The sequence below is a fragment of the Maniola jurtina genome, chromosome 2, assembly GCF_905333055.1.
Source record: "Maniola jurtina chromosome 2, ilManJurt1.1, whole genome shotgun sequence".
Taxonomy (NCBI): Eukaryota; Metazoa; Arthropoda; class Insecta; order Lepidoptera; family Nymphalidae; genus Maniola; species Maniola jurtina.
In genome coordinates, this window is record NC_060030.1 from 12,637,003 (window position 1) to 12,651,316 (window position 14,314).

A 14,314-nucleotide genomic window follows, 5' to 3' on the forward strand; every position below is an offset into this window, starting at 1 on the left:
GAAAACCCACAGTTAATTACTTATGTATGAAGCCTCGAATAAAAGAGTTAGTTCAGGAACAAATGACTGTCTTTCATTCACTGACAATAGTTGCTAGTAGTTGTGGGCAGAGAGGTGTTTTGAGTTGACGATATTGAAACGATTTGTTCCTACGATATCATATTGTCATTTTTTGTTTATAATATGTTATACTGTTTATAATTCATTGTTTAGTTTATTGTTTATAATTTCTTAATTTGTTTTATGTACTAGTATATGTTTTGTAAGTATACTTACCACTGAAACCGGTTATTACCTTAATGAAAAGTTTATCAGATTATTGTAGTTGTGATCATAAATGTGATTGCATTAATTACTTTCCCTTTGCTTCTTACGGGTAAATGGACAATCGACCTACCCTGGTCCATTCACCTACCTATATTTACGGGTGGAACGTAATATTATGTTAAGAAATATAATATTAAGTTTCATTAAAATCAGTACCTCTACAGCAGAACCCAGAGAGAGAGAGAGAGCAGGCCGATGATGATCATCATCATCATCGGACTTGTTCGGCGTCCTCCGATATTGATGATAATCAAGTATAGTTTTACACTTAGTTCTGTTCCTGTAGTCTACACAACTCTACATAGAAGGTGGCGGATATCCGCGAGTTCCCCAAAACTATGTCGTATCGCTGTCGCAGTGTAACTCGTTCAAATATCGGACGTCATAATAGAGTCCGACTCCAGAGTCGGCCGCTTAGACGGGCACTCGCAGGAGGTGATTAAACTAATTGCGTGCCCATTACTCGTAAACCGAGTATGAAGTACCAGAGGGTCAGTGACATGTAAGTGGTATTTTTGACACCAATTTATTATCTTAAGTAATCCTCGAGTTAGCGGTCGTTGAGTGGAATGGTGGTGGCATTGAAAATTATTATGAATTATGAGTCCTGTTTGTTTTGTATGAATCATTGCAGGAGGTCTCCCGTCTTCTCAGTCTTCCAATCTAAAACAATTAAGTACAACTATTTTGTAGGTACTACCATACTTATGGTATCTATGGTGTATGGTGGTTTTTTTAGCTGTGATTGATCAGTATTTCTGAAACAGATGAAAGATGATAGATTTAAAGGTGTGTCCAGATTTCATGATGTGTAAATAGGACTTAACTGTTGCATATTTGCTACATAACAGTCATGTCTCTACATCACTAACATAATATATTATCATTACTTAATCATATTATGTTGTGTTAGACAGTCTCGATGAACAATAAATTAAATTATTATAGTAAGATAAATATTTGAAACACACATAACACGGGGTACAGCAATGCAACAAACATAACTATATATATTTTAGGAAGAGCCCAATTTGTATTATATAGCAGAAGAGAGCGAGCACCCAAAGCATTAATATTTTATTTTTGATTTTTAGCTCGCTGAATATGGAAAAATAATGATAATAATTAATTTGATGAGGACCTCTTATAAGTTATAACGTTCATAGACCAACAAATGCCCAAGTCATGTGATTTCAGTCCAAATTGTCAGTTCGTATAGCAATATATTGTCCAAAACCACGAAATCCCTATAAAGCTAAATAAGCAATAATCTTCAAAACAAAAGATAACGCAAAATACATCCCCCGCAGTCAAAGCCGCAATCAGCGAGAAAATCCAAACAAACTTTGCATATTTACAGCACAAAATGTCTGAGAATTAAAATTATAATTTAATTTCAAACAATTTTCGGTCGAAAAGCTAAAAACCACAAATTACGTTTAATTTGGATTCTCATCACTGCCGATAAGCGGTCCCTGTTTAATATTCACGTTTTAACCCTTGCCTGCTAACTTTGCGAATGCTTCCCGAGGGACTGAACACATTTATCGGCGTTTGTCATTACTAACTTCAGATTTGTTTTACAATTATTTATTACTACTAGATTATCCAACGACTTTGAGCGCGTCGATTTAGGCTTTTTAGATGATGGATTTAGTTACACTCCGAGGATCGAATAAGGGTACTTTTAATCTCGGAAAATCAGAGTTCCCACGGGATTTTTAAAAACCTGAATCCAAGCGGATGAAGTCGCAGGCATCTGCTTGTAATTCATTGAATCGCAATTCATCCTGTCCTGTGGCTAAGCGTAATAGAACAGACAAGTGTGTATTCCCTTTAAGCATAGCTAACCTTCCGGTGTATCCTTCACGGCTATTTGCCTGAAGAAAGCTAATTTAGCATGGTTTGCGATGAAAACAACAGGGCTGCGTTATTGTGAGGGACAGAGTGATTAATTAATTTGGCTTTATTTATATTGGTGAAAACGACGCGATACATATTATTGAACTATAAACAGAAGCTTAGTGATAACTGAAACTAGAGATTAGTTAGTTACGGTTTGGAACATTTTCACTTTTCTCTATCTCTATTTTCTACCGCAACTAACTTTAAACCTAGTTTTGTATTAAATTGTTTTAGATCTTTGAGGAACGCGTGACCTAGTTTGATCTGGGAACCCACCGCATCATCATTCTAAGAAAACTTCTATCACTATTGATTAATGGAAGAGATAACGACCCTCAGCGACGAATACGATACAGAGAGAGATGATGAACATGTATAGTAGACATTCCACATACATTGTATCGAATACAAATTGTCTGTCGGGGACCGCGATCGTGCACTCTACTCTGCGTTTAATCTAATCCGGGTTCCACGGGAATCGGTTGGAATTCCGCTAAAATCTCCCGTGCATTGTGGATTACGGGTAAAGCTGCGGTCGCACTGGGGATTTGTAGCTATGCTCACGTGAAATGTGCTAGGTGTAATACCACAATTTGATGCTTACTTACTTTATTTTGTAGGACCATCGACTATGGGCCTTTAAGCAGGACAATCCTCTCTGGAGGTGCATTTTCGAATACTATATAATATGTTCAGATTGTTAGTAAACAAGTGATAAATGATTAATTCCGTACTAACACATAATTATAGGTTATGCGACTTATGCCTCTAATAAAAGTCTAATTATTTATTTTTTATTTATTAAGCTTCTGCGCTACTATTACCTACCATCGACCCCATCGACATAATAATATGGAAGCACTAACTTTAGTACATCGCGGACTTCAAACCATAGGGAATTAGGGATCCTAAGGTAATTATATAAATACTAAATTATTCCATGAAATACCTTCTTGAAGTACGTAATAACCACTAACCAGTAGTGTCATGCGATGGCATGTCATCAGCTGCTGTTGCCTGCAGTCGGCTTCAGACATGTATGTTTATAATTTTAAAGAAAAAAAAAATGAAAACTACGAAAAACAAATTTAAAAAAATTTTTGAATTTCCAACTATAGGCCCCGGCGAGATTCGAACTCGCGATCTCCTGTTTACTAGACAGGCGCTTTAACCAACTAAGCCACGGCGCCATGTCACTGCGCCGCGAAATAGTGGATTTAATTTTAAACATGCAAAAAAATATTAAAATCGGATCGATTTGGTCAGATTTGGTCCACCAGAATCAGAGTAGGTTTACTAACCTACTCCGAATTCTGATAGCCTGGAACCATGTCTTTGCCTGGAACTGAACGTCAGTGTTAAATCATCAAAATATATGTAAGTAAGTAGTCTTCTGTACCTACTATTAATTATTATTTTTGCCAAACCGATCGTTGCTGGTCGTTTATATATGACAAAATCTTATCCATGAATAAGGTCTGTCTGTCTGATTCAAAGCAGAATATCGCCATAATCGCGACGTTAATATTCTCGAATATCTTTTTATGTTGCCCATAACCTAGTCATAGATAAAAGGTTTTTATTACTCGTATGGCCAATATTTGAGTATGCCATTTTCAATGCCCGATCATTTGATGTATTCCCATAAAATATAGAGCATTTAAAACTCAGAGAAAGCCAATATTAATTTTATTATAATATTTCCCAATAAATTAGTTAAGTGAATAGGTTGTGCATAAGCTAATAATTTTTTTAAGTGTAAGCTTAGAATACAAATAAAATCTCTTGCTGATTTATTTCGCTTATATCTAAGAGCAAGACGTACCTACTCTATATTATGTACAATACAAGTACCCATCAAAATATTAAGCAGGTAATATGTGCATTTCAAAGAATTATCATTCTTTACCAATAGGTAATATATTTTAATTGAACATCACTATTCACTACTAATATTATATAAATGTAAATGTGTGTTTATTTGTTGGTTTGTTCTTCAATCACTTCGCAACGGAGCAACGGATTGACGTGATTTTTTGCATGCGTATAGTTGAAAACCTGGAGAGTGACATAGGCTACTTTTTATCCCGGAAAATCAAAGGCTTAAAAAAACCTAAATCCATGCAAACGAAGTCGCGGGCATTAGTGCTACTTATAATGTATTATTTCTGTACTTAAGATTTTTAATTTTAAGTTCCCTAACAGTTGTATAGAAGCAAGCGTTACTTTGCGGAAGTCCATACAGATTTGTCTGGTTTAGCGGATTATAGCAAAAAGCTTTTGGTTCCTTGTATTCCTTAACAGTTATTAAAAATATTACCTTAGTATCTTTGGAGGATTTCATTGCCGTTATGTCCTAACTATGGTAAACATTATTACAAATATTTATACTTATAACTACATATAAAGTATATGTCATCAAACAATTTTCGGTCGAAAAGCTAAAAACCACAAATTACGTTTAATTTGGATTCTCATCACTGCCGATAAGCGGTCCCTGTTTAATATTCACGTTTTAACCCTTGCCTGCTAACTTTGCGAATGCTTCCCGAGGGACTGAACACATTTATCGGCGTTTGTCATTACTAACTTCAGATTTGTTTTACAATTTTTTATTACTACTAGATTATCCAACGACTTTGAGCGCGTCGATTTAGGTTTTTTAGATGGTGGATTCGGATCATATCCGAGGATCGAATAAGGGTACTTTCAATCTCGGAAAATCAAAGAGTTTCCACGGGATTTTTAAAAACCTAAATCCAAGCGGATGAAGTAGCGGGCATCAGCTAGTAACAAATTGAATCGCAATTCAACCTGTCCTGTGGCTAAGCGTAATAGATCAGACAAGTGTGCATTGCCCCTAAGCAAAGCTAACCTTCCGGTGTATCCTTCACGGCTATTTGCCTGAAGAAAGCTAATTTAGCATGGTTTGCGATGAAAACAAGGGCTGCGTTATTGTGAGGGACAGAGTGATTAATTAATTTGGTTTTGTTTATACTGGTGAAAACGACTCGATACCTATTATTGAACTATAAACAGAAGCTTAGTGATAACTAAACTAGAGATTAATTAGTTACGGTTTGGAACATTTTCACTTTTCTCTATCTCTATTTTCTACCGCAACTAACTTTAAACCTAGTTTTGTATTAAATTGTTTTAGATCTTTGAGGAACGCGTGACCTAGTTTGATCTGGGAACCCACCGCATCATCATTCTAAGAAAACTTCTATCACTATTGATTAATGGAAGAGATAACGACCCTCAGCGACGAATACGATACAGAGAGAGATGATGAACATGTATAGTAGACATTCCACATACATTGTATCGAATACAAATTGTCTGTCGGGGACCGCGATCGTGCACTCTACTCTGCGTTTAATCTAATCCGGGTTCCACGGGAATCGGTTGGAATTCCGCTAAAATCTCCCGTGCATTGTGGATTACGGGTAAAGCTGCGGTCGCACTGGGGATTTGTAGCTATGCTCACGTGAAATGTGCTAGGTGTAATACCACAATTTGATGCTTACTTACTTTATTTTGTAGGACCATCGACTATGGGCCTTTAAGCAGGACAATCCTCTCTGGAGGTGCATTTTCGAATACTATATATGTTCAGATTGTTAGTAAACAAGTGATAAATGATTAATTCCGTACTAACACATAATTATAGGTTATGCGACTTATGCCTCTAATAAAAGTCTAATTATTTATTTTTTATTTATTAAGCTTCTGCGCTACTATTACCTACCATCGACCCCATCGACATAATAATATGGAAGCACTAACTTTAGTACATCGCGGACTTCAAACCATAGGGAATTAGGGATCCTAAGGTAATTATATAAATACTAAATTATTCCATGAAATACCTTCTTGAAGTACGTAATAACCACTAACCAGTAGTGTCATGCGATGGCATGTCATCAGCTGCTGTTGCCTGCAGTCGGCTTCAGACATGTATGTTTATAATTTTAAAGAAAAAAAAAATGAAAACTACGAAAAACAAATTTAAAAAAATTTTTGAATTTCCAACTATAGGCCCCGGCGAGATTCGAACTCGCGATCTCCTGTTTACTAGACAGGCGCTTTAACCAACTAAGCCACGGCGCCATGTCACTGCGCCGCGAAATAGTGGATTTAATTTTAAACATGCAAAAAAATATTAAAATCGGATCGATTTGGTCAGATTTGGTCCACCAGAATCAGAGTAGGTTTACTAACCTACTCCGAATTCTGATAGCCTGGAACCATGTCTTTGCCTGGAACTGAACGTCAGTGTTAAATCATCAAAATATATGTAAGTAAGTAGTCTTCTGTACCTACTATTAATTATTATTTTTGCCAAACCGATCGTTGCTGGTCGTTTATATATGACAAAATCTTATCCATGAATAAGGTCTGTCTGTCTGATTCAAAGCAGAATATCGCCATAATCGCGACGTTAATATTCTCGAATATCTTTTTATGTTGCCCATAACCTAGTCATAGATAAAAGGTTTTATTGCTCGTATGGCCAATATTTGAGTATGCCATTTTCAATGCCCGATCATTTGATGTATTCCCATAAAATATAGAGCAATTAAAACTCAGAGAAAGCCAATATTAATTTTATTATAATATTTCCCAATAAATTAGTTAAGTGAATAGGTTGTGCATAAGCTAATAATTTTTTAAAGTGTAAGCTTAGAATACAAATAAAATCTCTTGCTGATTTATTTCGCTTATACCTAAGAGCAAGACGTACCTACTCTATATTATGTACAATACAAGTACCCATCAAAATATTAAGCAGGTAATATGTGCATTTCAAAGAATTATCATTCTTTACTAATAGGTAATATATTTTAATTGAACATCACTATTCACTACTAATATTATATAAATGTAAATGTGTGTTTATTTGTTGGTTTGTTCTTCAATCACTTCGCAACGGAGCAACGGATTAACGTGATTTTTTGCATGCGTATAGTTGAAAACCTGGAGTGTGACATAGGCTACTTTTTATCCCGGAAAATCAAAGGCCTAAAAAAAACCTAAATCCATGCAAACGAAGTCGCGGGCGTCAGCTACTTATAAATGTATTATTTATGTACTTAAGATTTTTAATTTTAAGTTCCTTAACAGTTGTATAGAAGCAGGCGTTACTTTGCGGAAGTCCATACAGATTTGTCTGGTTTAGCGGATTATAGCAAAAAGCTTTTGGTTCCTTGTATTCCTTAACAGTTTTTAAAAATATTACCTAAGTATCTTTGGAAGATTTCATTGCCGTTATGTTCTAACTATGCTAAACATTGTTAGAAATATTTATGTCTAAGGTATGTGTTAGATAAACTTTACTCTGTGCATGGGATAAGCCCAACCGTTTTTAGCACGGGAGAAAAAAATGGGGTGACCCGACTATGACTGATGTGAACCAAAATCTTCGCAAGTGTGATTTTTACGTTATTTATATTGAATTCATCTATTACTTAAGCATTTGAAAGGTCTTTTCTATAATTTTCTTTACAAACAGACAAACATGATAATTATTAGACACTACTCCGTTTTGGATTAATCTAAGAGGGCTCTCCCCGTCACTCGTTTCATACAATCGTAGTTCCAATTTCATTTGAATATCAAGCAACCAAAGTCCATGAAATGCAGACATATTCTAGAAACTAATATATATGTCTGTGGTTTTCCAGATTTCTGTTAAAATATTCGGTTTCAAAGTTACGCGGTCTTAAAAATTTTCATACAAATCTTTGAGCCCCTATAATTTTAAAACTACATATTTTTAGAAAAATCTAAAACAACACAGACACAGATATTAGTTTCTAGAATATGTCTGCAAAATTTCATGGACTTTGGTTGCTTAATATTCAAATGAAATTGGAACTACGATTGTATGAAACGAGTGACGGAGAGAGCCCTGTTAATATTGTTGGCATGTTCACCATAATATTCAGGTGACCTATTAATTGTTCTTATTCCCGGTAAGGTCATAAAAAGCACAGTAAAGCATAAAAAATACATTAAACGTGTCCAAATCCATAAAAAAATGTTCTGAAAAGGGCTGACCCTTTTTTTGCTTGTGTGTGCAATTAATTATGAAGAGAAATTAGCGGTAAAGTGCGACGTTATAGTGACAGCACATTAGAGTTACTTGCGCCGAACGTATTTTATATTTAGGCTATTTTTTTAAAAGCCAAGTTTTTGTATAGAAAATGTGTCAAAAGGTACAATTTGTTCGTCAGTCAAAGTTTATTAGTTGTTATTATTTAAATAAAATTTTACAAGTACTTCTGTATAGCCGTCAAACGAATGTACCTGTAGCGCGTGAAATTTGAGAAACTGCTCAGACTTAAGACACTGTTAAAACGAGACAGTTGTATCACTGGCTCATTTTAACTGAAACTTAAGTCAAAGCAAAGTCAAAGTGCGCTCTCTATAGGTTTCAACTTTAGTGTTATATTTTTCTTTAGTGGCTGTTATGTATCAACGGAACTCCACAAGTGCGGCTGATACGGCTCGGCGTGTACTATGCGACCAGCATTAAACCCATAGCCCTAGCATTTTAATCTACAACAAATAACATTAATGGGTGATCAATTTCCCCGTTTTACTTTACCATCCATTTCATTATACAGCTACGGCTTTGTGTTAATTGGAAAAATTAATTATTGCGCGCTCTATAGGTAATATCGGTTGTTACTCGTAAATACAGGGTTATGTACGACCGCACAATTATTGCATATACGAATTATGGTTTCTGTTTAATGATGCTCGAACAATGGATCTGAATTTTGAGACTGAAATAGGCTTTATTATTAACCCCCGACCCAAAAAGAGGGGTGTTATAAGTTTGACGTGTGTATCTGTGTATCTGTGTATCTGTCTGTGGCATCGTAGCGCCTAAACCAATGAACCGATTTTAATTTAGTTTTTTTTTGTTTGAAAGGTGGCTTGATCGAGAGTGTTCTTAGCTATAATCCCAAAAAATTGGTTCAGCCGTTTAAGAGTTATCAGCTCTTTTCTAGCTTTCTTGTAGAAAAGAAGGTTAGATAACCGTTAGGTTCTTAATATTATGTCAATTGACAAATGTCAAGCTGTCAAGATGGACGTTGCCTAGATATACATTATTATTTATTTGAAAATGATGTTTTGGAAAACTCAGATACTATTGGATCTAAGTCCAAGTTAATTACAAGGTTAATTATTCCAAGTTAGTTAGTCCAAGCAAATCGGTTCAGCCGTTTGAAAGTTATCAGCTCTTTTCTAGTTACTGTAACCTTCACTGGTCGGGGGTGTTGAAAATTTTTAATTTACACTTGTAATATAATATAATATTTGAGAAATGCCTTTTGTATTTTGTTACTTTCAGGCAGGTTCAAGCGCGTTTTTTGAATTATGATGATGATTGTCTTTGTAATTCTTCCTATAATATATATATTTTCCTTATAATTATAGGTACATGGGTATAATAAAGGTAGAATTTTATCGAGTCGACACGCAGTTTCTCCTTCCAACTGCAGACTGGGGTGGCAGGGAGTTGAAACTACAACCGAGGGTCCTGAAAATTAAACTTGTAAATGACCTCAATTACTGCCTCCATTTTTGTATTGTTATTGATTAGACCCATTAGTTTCTTGACTTCGCACATTTCGCGATCGCGATAAGCGATGCTCTTGCAATTATCTATACTAATAAATAAAATTGGAGTGTCTGTCTGTAATTTCGAAATAACTACCGCATATTAAGGTCATATGGTTATTTGAACGATACTATAACTGAATCACACGTTTTTAAAAATTTTGTCTGTCTGTCTGTCTGTCTGTTTGAAAAGGCTAATCTTGGGAACGGCTGAACCGATTTTGACGGGATTTTCACAGACAAGTAGAGAATTGATCAGGGAGTAACATAGGCTACTTTTTTAACCGACTTTCAAAAAGGGAGTTGTGTTTTTCTACCTATGTACACCGAAATCTCCGAGATTTCAGAACCGATTTGCGTCATTTCTTTTTTAATCGATAGAGGAAATTTGCGACATTGTTTCATAAAAAATTTGGAGTCCAACTCCTCAATCCTGATGCTGCAGGGGATCTGACCAATCCACGCGGGCGAAGCTGCGGGCATCAGCTAGTTCGTTAATAAAAGGCGCTCATAAACGAGCTGCTATTTGGGCAATTTATTGCAGGCACATACGCTCTTTACTCTAGCAATTTTGTACGTAGCTCATGAACTAGATAAATTACAGGTTACGGGGCTATGAGTGTAAAGGCATTTCCAAACGACGCGACGTAGCCTAGATTTTTCCCAATCCATAGGTACGCATGCTATTTTATAATCAGCAAATAAGTAGACGTCCTTCACGAATTGCAGTGCAATTCACAAATCAATGCGTTAATATTTTTGATTGGTTGGGTTTTAACTATATTTGGCAACAATATGCAATTTTTATAGCCCGTTTACGTTGAAATTTAGGGAAAACGAGAAAATTCATATAGTGGTCATTGAATGAAGTTTTAGTTATGTCCTCCATTGAAGTGGGGTAGTGCAGTAATTACTGATCGGATTCTTTGTAGGGAGATACGGCATGCCGGGGGTGAGATAAAATGAGAATTTTGGTGGATTTCGATGGCTTTGTTATACGTCGGATGCACATTGTAGGTGATTTGAGATAACGTCCCAGATCTTATGTATTTGTAGCAGATTTAGATTAGACCCCTAGGTTTAGTTAGGAAACAGAATTGTGATAAAAATCGTAGATTTAGTTAACAAGACATAAGTGCTAATGGTAAAAATGTTGAATGGGTTTTTACAAAGCTCTAGGTTTATATCTACTCGTAAAAATTCAAATTTTATATTTTTATATAAAACAGTTATGTCCTACTTTAATAAATAAAGTCCCGAGTCTAGCTTTCGTTTTTTAGAGCCTGGCAAATGGCAACCTTAAAAATGACACATCTCTGGCCGCTGAAAATGCCGTGAGGTAGCGTTGTCGCACTGATTTTCTATTTTCCACATACCTACTTATTACTTTTTACGATTAACCAAAGACAAATCCGGATCATTTTGAATTTAAAAAAATGTATCTCCTTGCTCAAAAGACCTCATTCAACTCGCCAGAAACGTCTGAATAAAAATCATTGGGTCTTATTAGGATGACTATTTTAATATTAATAAGACCTATATTATCAAGAAAAAGACCAAATACAATTATAATACCTTCCTTTCTTTTTTTTAAACATGTGTTCCATTAAAAGTCACCTCCGTATCGCACACTCCAATCGCATTTTAATCTCGATATTCTAGAATTAATGGAAAGTCGAAGGAAATCCCGGGAGTTGTTATATTATGGGGCTCATGTTACCCCGAGGGGATACTGCTCCATATCGGCTACCCGGCCACTGCCGCAGTGTCTAACAAAACAAATGAATTGGAATTAAACTGCCACCAATCTCATTGCAGAGATTGCCTTGGAAGCTGGAATTAATTAATTAAGTTAAATCTTTGAATGAGAAATGCCTGACACAGGTAAGCGGCGCAAATATGCCTCTCTTATCGAAAGTTACCTACATGTTTTGTGATAGAAAAGCCTGTACATAAAAATTTCATGCAGATCCATTTTAAAGGTGGTTATGACTTGTCAAGACTACCACCCATCCGGAAAGCAGAATGCTAATCTTACTTTCCAAATTGGGTTTTTATGTGAACTCAGGAGCTATAGAAGAATTTGGTACTCACTATACTACTTCTATTTATTTCTACATCAGAGAAAACTCAACGCAGCAAAAGCTCACCAACGCTCATGATGCGTTTTAGCTCATAAAGTTATAAGTTGCTGAGCTTTTTTGGCAACGCGCAAATTCTGCCAATAAATTTAAGTGCTTGTAAACTAAAACTACATTCTAAGTAGGTATAACAGAGAACTTACCAGTTTTTAAACATGAACATTCAATCGTACCTTTTGTGATCTTACAAAAGAATATTTTTAAGCGAGCACCTCGTTATTTCTCCTTTTCCGATGTTTTAATAAAAGTGCAAATGAAAACTTTGCTTGAAGAAAGCAGCAATAATTATTCAGCGCAGTTTTTAACTATAAATCACACAGTTCAACGGTCTTAACAGAGGCGTAGCGTGGTGGACCAAAAAACACCAGAAAAATTAAGAGGTTATTCTATATTTTTCTGGTGTTTTTCAGGCGATTTTTCACTTATTAAGTTATTTTATGGGTACACATAAATTAAAGCTACAAACTCCGTCAGGATTCTCTATAATTCTAGATACACACGAATAGTTGTTTTAGAGTTAACTTCCTCTATTTTTATTTTTATACTTGCTAGTTTTAAACTGTAGATAGTTCTGGTACAGAATAGTACTCAGTGTTCAACTGAATGACGCCACCGAGTGGGTTAATAACTCAACATTGACCACAGAGTTTTCGAATCAATCCGTACCCAACCATTACTGAAACACCCTCCGGCACTGGTTTATATTCCACAGTGGAACTCACGTAAATACAATCCTACATAGAGTGCTAAAATCATAACCCTTCCTTTTGACTTCGCCGTAGTCGGGTAAAAACAATAAAGAGAGGAAAAGGAGGATTTTTGTGAAATTATCTCATATTTAACGGACGCGGCCGAGGGAGGGTAGGTAGCATAATCTGTCGTCGCGGATGATGGATGACGGCTGCTCGCTACATGATACGGTAAAAACGTTTTGGTAGACCCGCGCAATATGTTGAGGGATTATGCTATATTATGCTTATATCGCCTAATCTTTCGTCCCATTTCGGAGAAATTTTAATCGTTCTGTACTTTTTAGGCTTATGAAAAGTGCTGTCTTGTATAAAGTAGGGCTTTTAATTGCATTTCAATTGCTGGAATCCAAATATATTTTTTTACCGGGATAAAAATATCCTATACTTATTTATATTGCCCCGGAGCATTAGCTCAGTGTACCGAGTTGCGTGTAAATCCGTTCAGTATAGTTTCAGCGTGAAACATGCAACAGACAGACAGACAAAATTTAAAAAAATACTGTTTTCTATTATGTCCTCGTATTCAGGAGTTTGAGGGTTTGAACGCGGAGACGCACCTCTGATTCCTTGGAGTTGAAATATTACTTGCTGTAACGGTGAAGGAAAATATCGTAAGGAAAAGTGCATGCCAGAGAGTTTCTCCATAATGTTCTCAAAGATACGTAAGTCCGCCAATCTGCACTTGGCCACGGCGGACTGGCCTGAACCTTTCTTCGGAGACCCGTGCTCAGTAGTGAGCCGGCGATGAGTTGATCATGATGTCCGGAAATCTTTTGAAAATTAGTATACTCTAACTACATACAGGTAGGTATAAAAAATTAAATTCAGCGTCCAATTGAAAACTTAGTCGTTTTTGTCGTCATACAAAAGTTAATTGCAACGGCTTTTCATTCTAAGTGAATTAAAAAGTGTGTCAAATTAAAAATGTTTAACTGTACAATTTTCAAGTCGTTCAAAGTAAAATGTCCCAGTTTCAACGCTCCTTTTACTCGACAAAGCTTCTGACTTCTGAGTCAGGCTTCTCGTTAAGGCCCCGTCCCACAAAACAGGCGAAGGAAGCTGTTCAAGATATCGACCGGCGACCACATCCGAATGTGTGTCAACTTGACAAGAAGCAGTCTTGAGGAGAAATGTGTCGAGACTCACTGACCTTTAACTAATACAAGTGCGCTGGGCTTGCTATTGCCGATCTGTTTTTGAAGTAACTTGATTGTTATTACCATTTAAACTGATACTCGAAGCAACAGTGAGCGGGTCACTATATTAGTAGATTTCAGTGATTATTGTGCAAATAATAAGCCAGCCCTTCTGTTACCAGTCGTTTCTTATCTTTATTCATATTTGTTAGCCACGGGCTCTAGTAGCGTCATGTAGGCGTACTAGGTACTAAATGTTTGTGCTGAGATCTTTGTCCAAACAGTGCCAACACGAAGATCATTTGATACAAATAATCCGATGGATGATGTTCCCGGTACGCTCTGTGGGCGTTTTGAATCGGCATGCGAAATAACTGTCATTTTGCATGCTACCTCTTATCTAGCGTACTTATATGTG

At 36.0% G+C, this 14,314-nt stretch overlaps 2 non-coding genes across 2 annotated transcripts; both read right to left on the reverse strand.

Moving 5' to 3' along the window:
* Nucleotides 1–3,348: 3,348 nt before the first annotated feature.
* On the reverse strand, nt 3,349–3,422 carry Trnat-agu. The gene has a single exon. It is a non-coding gene; the product is annotated as a tRNA-Thr (tRNA).
* Nucleotides 3,423–6,271: 2,849 nt separating this feature from the next.
* Trnat-agu lies at nt 6,272–6,345 on the reverse strand. Its single transcript has one exon. It is a non-coding gene; the product is annotated as a tRNA-Thr (tRNA).
* Between the last annotated feature and the right edge of the window lie 7,969 nt (nt 6,346–14,314).